Raw genomic sequence first — 7271 nt, forward strand, 5'->3', positions numbered from 1 at the left:
GTGTTTATGTTGCTTAAGGCTTGGATAGTTACAATTTGTGTTTGCTTATGCTCAATTATCTTGAATAACACAATTATAGAGAGCTTAAGACTTATTTTGATTCACAAATCCAGCCACAACTCAGCACCACAACTCAACTTCATCATAGGCATCATGTAGGAAACTTAGAAAGCAAAAAAAAAAGTTCAAGAACAAGACTACTTCTAGGAATTGATTTAGAACATGTTATGAACTAAATAACATGCATGAATTAGACTCAAAATTAAAAAGATAGTCTAAGAATGACAAGAATACATGAACAAATGTATCTAGAATTCAATCAACAAAATAAAATTCAACACAAACTTAGAACATAATGTGACAATTACTATGACTAAACATGACTCTAAGACAACATGGATTAAGTGATTTACACATAGATTTTTGTATTTTTTTTAATCAATATTTTGGAAAAAAATTTAGATCTAAAGGTTCAGCACAAGAATATTATGAATGAAAATTGATAGAACCTAAAATCAACACAAAAACAAGATTCAAGAGTAGATCTACAAAATTTGAACCATAGAAATGCAAGAACAAGTGTAGATCTAAGATTTAATCGGTTTATTTTTTTTGAATCTACTCTAAACAACACCAAATCACAAGACAATGGAGGATATACATGGAGAATAAGATGAAGAACAAGGAATTAAAGAGAATTCACCGAACAAAAAGATAGAGGAAGCAAAAGAACATCACCTAGATGAAGATGCTCTTGATACCACATGATGCAAGCTCCATTGGAGCTTGTAGGCCTAGGATCTTCTTCATCAATGGATTCCTTTGCTTCTTGGAAGATAAATGGCAGCGGAATGGAGAAGGAAGAGAGAGAGAGGAGACGCCACTTCAAGGAGAAGATGAGTCTAGAAGAAGCTCACCACCATAGGAGGCCATGAATAAGAGCTTGGAGGAAGAAGGAGATGAATGAAGGGAGAGGGAGAGAAGAGCACGAAATTTTGTGCTCAAAAGGAGATTTGAAATCTGAAGTTAATATTCAAATGATCAAAGTTGAAAAAAATGCACACACATGACCTCTATTTATAGCCTAAGTGTCACACAAAATTGGAGGGAAATTCAAATTTCACTTGAATTTGAAATTGAATTTGTGGAGCCAAACTTTGGAGCCAAAATTTCACTAATTATGATTAGTGAATTTTAGTTATGGTTCAGCCCACTAATCCAAGATCAATTCCAAGATTCTCCACTAAGTGTGCTTAGGTGTCATGAGGCATGAAAAGCATGAAGGACATGCACAAAGTGTGACTATATGATGTGACAATGGGGTGTAGTAAGCAAATGCTCACCTCCCCCTCTAAAATTTAATTGGATTGGGCTTCTACCAATTCAATTAAATTTATTTCCAACCACACACATCAAATATCCACTTAGTGCATGTGAAATTACAAAACTACCCCTAATACAAAAACTAGTCTAGGTGCCCTAAAATACAAGGGCTGAAAAATCCTATATTTCTAGGGTACCCTACCTACATTATGGAGCCCTAAATACAAGGTCCAAAAATAATGAAACCTTAATCTAATATTTACAAAGATAAGTGGGCTCATACTTAGCCCATGGGCCCGAAATCTACCCTAAGGCTCATAAGAACCCTAGGGCCTTCTCTTGCATCTTTGGCCCAATCTACTTGGAGTTTTCTATCCAATGCCCTTGCGGGGTAGGATTGCATCACTATATGATGTGGCAATGGGGTGTAGTAAGCAAATGCTCACCTCCCCCTCTAAAATTTAATTGGATTGGGCTTCTACCAATTCAATTAAATTTATTTCCAACCACACACATCAAATATCCACTTAGTGCATGTGAAATTACAAAACTACCCCTAATACAAAAACTAGTCTAGGTGCCCTAAAATACAAGGGCTGAAAAATCCTATATTTCTAGGGTACCCTACCTACATTATGGAGCCCTAAATACAAGGCCCAAAAATAATGAAACCTTAATCTAATATTTACAAAGATAAGTGGACTCATACTTAGCCCATGGGCCCGAAATCTACCCTAAGGCTCGTAAGAACCCTAGGGCCTTCTCTTGCATCTTTGGCCCAATCTACTTGGAGTTTTCTATCCAATGCCCTTGCGGGGTAGGATTGTATCATAATGTATGAAAGTTTCTATCTATTTCAGGATCAAAGGGTTGTAAATCACCTGGATTGCCCCTAGTCATGCACTATATGCAACAAATAATGTGTTTCTCAACAAGCACCTAACAAGGGGGTAAAACTACAACTATACTCAAACGATATCAAAATGAGCTGAAATTTTGTGAGTAACATCCTAAAATCATGAAAAGATAGCACAAAAAATTTCAAACAAAAATTCAAAGTCTAACTATGGAAACTGCCTAAGGAAAGTTTAGAAAAATAGAATAATAAAACTTGAAAAATAAATAAAAAAACTTAGTAAACAGGCGAATTTGGCTAGTTAGAGACCTAAACCAAGCTCTGCTAGGTTGCCACAGTATGGGAAATATTTTTCTACCCCAAATACATATACAATAATAGTCGTTTTGATACCCGGAGCAAAAGTTATGGCTATTTTAAGTTTTGCTAAAAATAAGTTCTCAAATTTTTTTGAATCTCTCAAATCCAGCCACATCAAGTGTTCCTGGTATTTTTCACACAAAATATGAGTCAAAATAACTTCCCACACAAAAATTCAGCCAAAAATAACAACCCTAACTATCAAAACAAAAATTGCCAATTAAATTGTAAACAGCCGTCGCTAATTCAGTCGCTAATGTAATGCTGTGTGAACAATAATGCAGAATCAGTCTCTGATTCCGTCGCTAAATACTATTCATTGCAAAACAATAAACTGAAACAGGAAAAGCGCTGAACAAGGGGTACTACTAAATTGCAAAACAGAACATCAAATAAAATAGAATACCACACTAACACGACACGAACACACTAAACAAAAGAAGTAAACATAAACAACTAAACATAAAACACGAATCACTAGCTATTATGAACCTTTGGCCCACTGCTCCCCGGCAACGGCGCCAAATTTGATCGAGGCCGTACTCGAATCAAATAAACATTAAAAATGCTGTATCTAGGAAGTGATCCTAGGTCGTCTCCCAACGAGCAATGATCAACCAAACTTCATAACAGATAGTAATGAAACAATAACAAATTGGGGGGGGGGGGTGGGTTGTTTGTTTTTGTAAATTAAATAGCAAGTAAATTTGAATTAGAAAATATCAGAATTAAAACACGTTGCTTCCCCTTGATTCACAAACAAGTCTCTTATCCTAGGTTACGAGAATTTATCCTTTATCAGTTCAACCACTTAATCCAACCCTAAATTAAATTACTAATTGAAATTTAACATAAGGCATTCATTATGTGATTAAGCAACACATACACCAATTAATCATGAACGATCATTAAGCATGAACGTAAATTAAGCACAGAGACAATTAATCAAGCACTAAGCATGCATGGATTAATAGCAAAAAATACAGAGTAACTGGTGAAGAGGAAAAACTGATCAGAATTTAATAGTAATAATAGAACCTCAAAGAAAACTGTGCTTGATCCTCAAGAGAAAACAACGTTGGAGACTTAGCCTTCCATTAATCAGTAGAAAACGAAGAAAACTAGAATTATTCTTCCAAAACGAAAAAGTGTCTAAAAGAAGAAGAGAAGCCTAAAACTAAAAACAAAAAAGGAGAGAGAGGATCCTCAAACTAGAGCCTTGGTGCTGTTATATATTTTCAGCCCCAAAGCTTACAAAGGTTTTAAGTCCAAGCCCATAAATAAAATAAAATCTAGACAAGATAAGATAAGATTTGATAAAATAAAATCTAGATGAAATAAAATCTAGATAAGATAAGATCTAGATGAAATAATATCTAGATCAGATAAAATCTAGATAAGTTAAGATTTGATCTAGATAAGATAAGATTTGATAAAATTGTCTGCTCTCTTCAAGTCCAAGCCCAATTCTGGATTCAAGCCCAATTGCTTATAATTCTCCTAAAATTAAATTAAAAACACAAAATTAGTCCAATAGGTCCAAATGATAAAACTGCATAATTAATTTGATAATTAAGGCTAATCAGTAATTAAAATGGTGACAAAAAGGGTTAAGAAATAGGAGAAAATGATGATACATCAGTGATCCGTATGTGTAATTTCAACATACGGATGAAGTTGATCCGTATGTTGATATTACACATACGGATCAACTTGATCCATATGGTTTACATATTTTGAATTTTTTAAAAATTGTTTAAAGTTTAAGTTTTTTAATTATTAATATGTTTGTATGTAAATTTTTAAAAATAAATGATTTGTTTATATGTGTATTTGAAATAATTCGTATGTAGATTGATATAGGGTTTTTGCTTTTTAATATATATGATTATTAATTGCAATGTTTATAAAATGGTTTACAGTAAAAGATTATGTAGAGTTTTGTATGATATTATGTGTATAGTGTAGTTTTGTGTTGTATGCTTTTCATATGGAAATTTTTGATTTGTTGTTAAGATGGACGAAGATCAATGGATGTATGATAGTATAATGTTTGAAGAAGTTGATATCGATGATGAAAATGAACAAGGGTGTGGTGTGAATGAATAACATGTTGATGTTGATTGTTCGGATGCGTTCAATACATCTCAGGTAATAATGTTCATTATTGTTATTAAATTGATAAAATGAATGTCCCCTTTGAAGACTAAATTTGTCTGGGTTGCGTTGTAGGTGTTTGCTACCTGAGATGATGTTTTCAGTGGGCTCAATCAATTGCTCATGAAACCGAATTTGTGGCGGTGATTATGAGGTTTGACACAAACACTGGTATTAAAGGAAGGACTTCATTTGTGTTAATTGGTTGTGAAATGAGTGGTGAGTATAATCTAGGAAGAAAAATTTTGTTAGAAGAGATATTGGAAGTAGGAAATGTGGGTGTCCCTTCAAGCTTCGTGGGAAACCAATGGTTGGAGGGCAAGGTTGGATGGTGAAGTTGATGTGTGGGAGTCATAATCATGAATTGGCCAAGTCATTAGTTGGACATACATACGCTGGGCAATTGACTAAGGATGAAAAGACAATTATTGCTGATATGACAAAGTCAATGGTCAAACCAAGAAACATTCTGCTAACGTTGAAGGAGCACAATGCCAATAGTTGTACAACAATCAAACAAATATACAATGCAAAAAGAGCATAACGTTCTTCCATTAGAGGAAGTGATACTGAAATGCAACATCTAATGAAGCTTCTTGAACGGGATCAATATATTCATTGGCATAGATTAAAGGATGAAGATGTGGTACGCGATATCTTTTGGTGTCACCCTGATGCAGTGAAGTTATGCAATGCATGTAATTTGGTGTTTTTGATAGATAGTACCTACAAAACAAATAGGTACAGACTCTCACTACTTGACTTTGTTTGTGTGACACCAACGAGGATGACATTCTCTGCTGGTTTTGCATATTTGGAGGGTGAACATGTTAATAATGTGGTATGGGCTATAAAACGGTTTTGAGGTTTATTTCTAAGACGTGATGCCCTCCTTGGAGTTATTGTGACTGACAGAGACCTAGCATTGATGAATGCAGTGAAAATTGTATTCCCTGAGTGTACAAACTTGTTGTGCAGGTTTCACATCAACAAGAATGTGAAGGCAAAATGTAAATCCCTAATTGGTAAAAAAAAATGCTTGGGAGTATGTCATGGATGCCTGGGGAAGTTTGGTTGATTGTCCTTCGAAACATCAGTTCGATGGTTGCCTTAAGAAGTTCGAAATTGCTTGTTCACCTTGGCCAATGTTTGTTGACTATGTTAACGAAACATGGATAATCCCCCACAAGGAAAAATTTGTTACAACCTAGATGAATAAGGTGATGCACTTAGGAAACACAACAACAAACATGTATGAAAATGTTCAAGTTTTTGTATTAGGGTTGATGAATTGATGGATTTTAATTATTGTATTTGTTTATTGTTTTTTTATGTATTTCAAATGTAGGGTTGAATCTGCTCATTGGACTTTAAAAAGAGTATTACAAAATAGGCTTGGAGACTTATGTAGTGTTTGGGATGCCATGAACAACATGATCACGCTGCAACACACTGAAATTAAAGCATCCTTTGAAACAAGTACACATGTGGTTGGACATGTTTTTAAAGTTACCTTATACTAGAGGCTTATTGGCATGGTTTAAAGGTATGCTTTAAATCAGATTGCTGCTGACTTTGAGCGTGTACATTATGCTGGCATGAATCCTTCTTGTTGTGGTTGTGTCATGAGAACTATGCACGGTCTTCCTTGTGCATGTGAGCTATCTAAATATGTTCTTGGTAGCATCCCACTAGATTCAATCCATATGTTTTGGAGGAGATTGAGTTTTTCAGACCAAGGGTTATCTGAGCCCCAAGTGACCATAAAGGAAGAGATGGAAACTGATGCAATCCTACCCCCCAAGGGTATTGGATAGAAGACTCCAAGAGGCTTGGGCTAGAGCTACTAAAGAAGGCCCTAGGGTTCTCATGAACCTTAGGGTAGATTTTTTTATCCCATGGGTCAAGGTTGGATCCATTCTTCTTTGTAAATGTTAGAATTAGTTTTTCCTTCTTTTGGGCCTTGTATTTTGGCCATTCTAGTAGTATAGGGTTTTAGCCTTGTATTTCAAGGCATTTTGAGTAGTCTTTGTAATAGGGACTTTTTTTTATATTTTCATGTATTTTGGCATGGGGGTGAGCTTAGCTATTATAGGGGGTGTGTGTAGCTAAGCTCTAGCTTCTTTAGGAATCTTCTCAAGGAAGCTTTTCAAGGAGGTGAGCTTAGTTATTAGAGGGGTGTGTGTAGCTAAGCTCTAGCTTCTCAAGGAAGTTTTCTCAAAGAAGCTTCTCAAGGAAGTTTTCTCAAGAAAGCTTCTCAAGGAAGATACCTAGTCTATAAATAGAAGCATGTGTAACACTTGTTGTAACTTTGATGAATGAGAGTCTTGCGAGACACAACTCAAAGTTCAACTTCTCTCCCTTTTTCTTCCTTCAATTTCGTGCTCCCCCCTCTCTCTTTCTCTCCCTCTTTCTTTTCCTCCATTGAAGCATCCTCTCCAAGCTTCTTATCCATGGCTCATCTTGGTGGTGAAGCTCCTTCTTCCATGGCTTATTCCTTAATGGATGGCGCCTCCTCTCACGTCTTTTCCTTTGTCTTCCGCTGCATCTCCATGGTGGAAAATCACCATTAAAG

The sequence above is a fragment of the Glycine max genome, chromosome 13 (genome assembly GCF_000004515.6).
Source record: "Glycine max cultivar Williams 82 chromosome 13, Glycine_max_v4.0, whole genome shotgun sequence".
Taxonomy (NCBI): Eukaryota; Viridiplantae; Streptophyta; class Magnoliopsida; order Fabales; family Fabaceae; genus Glycine; species Glycine max.